Source organism: Sprattus sprattus, assembly GCF_963457725.1.
Source record: "Sprattus sprattus genome assembly, chromosome: 6".
NCBI lineage: Eukaryota > Metazoa > Chordata > Actinopteri > Clupeiformes > Clupeidae > Sprattus > Sprattus sprattus.
In genome coordinates, this window is record NC_137925.1 from 6,646,309 (window position 1) to 6,648,808 (window position 2,500).

The following is a 2,500-nucleotide window of genomic DNA, read 5'->3' on the forward strand; positions in this document are numbered from 1 at the left end:
TTAGCATCGGGACCCGGCGCAGTGCGCTAGTCGTGATAAGAGAGACACAGAGGCGATTCATGCTAAAATCAGACAGGCGGGGGCATTAGCGCCCAGAGCAACCAAATTGCATTGTCAGCGAGGGTGATTAAGTGGTGTCCGGGCCCAGGGTGAGTTATGGGGAAGTTCCTGGTTCTCCCCCACAGGGTGGTAGTGTGTGTGTGTGTGTGGGGGGGGGGGGGGGCGTCCTAAATGGAGGGACGCACACACACACACTCACATTCCAACATGGTTTTCGCCTTGGGGTGGGGTGGGGATGGGGTGGGGTGGGTAGATGTCTTTAATGGAGTAGCACACACACACACACACACACACACACACACACACACACACACACACACACACACACACACACACACACACACTCACCCCACGCAGGGGGGTTTGTAATGGAGGGTCTCTCATACAACACGCTGCAGTCTTGCTCCATTTGTCTTTTTAATGCTCAGTCAGGAAAAGACCCCCCACACACACCCCACTGTCTTTCAACCCTCAAGCCTCAGCTAAGGTTGTGCGTTGCAGTATGTGTGTGTGTGTGTGTGTGTGTGTTTGTGTGTGTGTACATGGGTGAGAGATAGGAGAGATAAAGATGGAGGGAGAAAGGAGGGAGGGTGAGAAAGAGGGAAAGAGAAAGAGAGAGAGTTTACGTGTGGTGCCATTGTAATTCACTTAACATTCAGTTGCTCACGCTTATACACACACACAGAGATCTTTTAGAATCCCTGAGCTTATGACACACCAACCCAACAGAGAATTATTTCCATGACAACTACAGGTCAGCCTCACACCCAACACACTCCTTGGTGTGCATGACACACACACAGAAGAGAAGCTACTCCTAGGCAGACAGGGACATGTAGACGTGAATCTCCCATGACATGACCAGGAAACTGTCTACCAATTCATTAGGGCTGAGCCTGAACAGCTACGTTTGCCTTCGATTCCACATGGACCGGGCAGGGGCTGAGAACTACACGCTGAGGAACCAAAGCACTGGAGAGATGGAGCTTGAACTGGAAGAACTAGTGATTGCTGGTTCTGCTCCCACCTACCTTAATGCTCTTGTGCAAATGTTACACCCAGGAAGCTGCGCTCATCTAGTGAGCATCGTTTGGCACTGCCGTCTGTGCAAGTACGGCAGTCCAGACTATTCTCATTTGTTGTTTCACGTTGGTGGAACGAACTATAGTACTAACAGAGCAGGGGTGTCCCTCTCTACCTTCAAGAAGCTTTTGAAGACCCATCTCTTCAGATAGCACCTCGCCTCCTAATTGGCACTTCAACTAGTGCTTTACTTGCACTTACAGCAGTTACATTCCTGCACTTCTTTCTTTCTTTTCACACACACACACAGCTCACAATGTGACCAAGGCCTTTTAGTTGTATTACCGTCCTCAGACATCTAAAAAGTGTGAAGGCTTGTTGGGAAAGAGGGAACAGAGAGTGAGAGAGAGGACGAATGAAAACTAGAGAGCTTGAGATGCTTCAGTGAAAGAGTAGAGAGTGTGAGTGTGGGAGAATATGTGTGTCTGTATTTGTTAAATTATAATGAACTTCCTGCTTTTACACAGTTCCTTTGCGTCAATTACACCTAAATAATACCACACGCACACACACACACACACACACAACGCACACACACACCATAACACACTACATTCGTCAGAACCTAAATAATATCGCACACACACACACACGCGCACACGCGCACACACACACAAAAACACACTACATTCATCAGCACCTAAATAATATCACACACACACACTCACAGTAACACACTACATTCATCAGCACCTAAATAATATTACACCCACACACACAAACCATAACACACTACATTCATCAGCACCTAAATAATATCACACACACACACACACACACACTCATCATAACACACTACATTCATTTTTTTAATGATTTGCAACTTTAATTTGTAATTTTAATTGGTAACTTTTTTACATTTACAAAAATGAAAGGCGATTAACTGATCAAGTTGGCATGATACTGAAAGGACATCAAGCTTTTAATAGTCTGTTGTGATAATGAATCAGATGCTTAGCAGGAATATTGAAAAACTTCAATTAATTAAGATTATCTAAATAAGATTTAACATGGAGATAAATATTAACTGTAACAAACCTGTGTGGGTATTATCTGCCATCAAACACGTAAAACCATTATCCACACTGCCAGTGTGTTTTTAGATTTAAGCTCAAACTACAATAAAGAAATATGCAGATATCCTAGCATGTAGGGTAAGTGTCCTCTGTCTGTGTCTGATATCCTAGGTAGGGTAAGTGTCCTCTGTCTTTGTGTCTGATATCCTAGGTAGGGTAAATGTCCTTCGTGTTTCCGTCCGAGAAGTTCATTTAGAAAGTTCTGAAGCCAACTTACTCCTTTATACAACTGTGGTGGTAGTGGTGCAGCTCCTGACAGAAGTTAGCTGAAAAACAGTGTT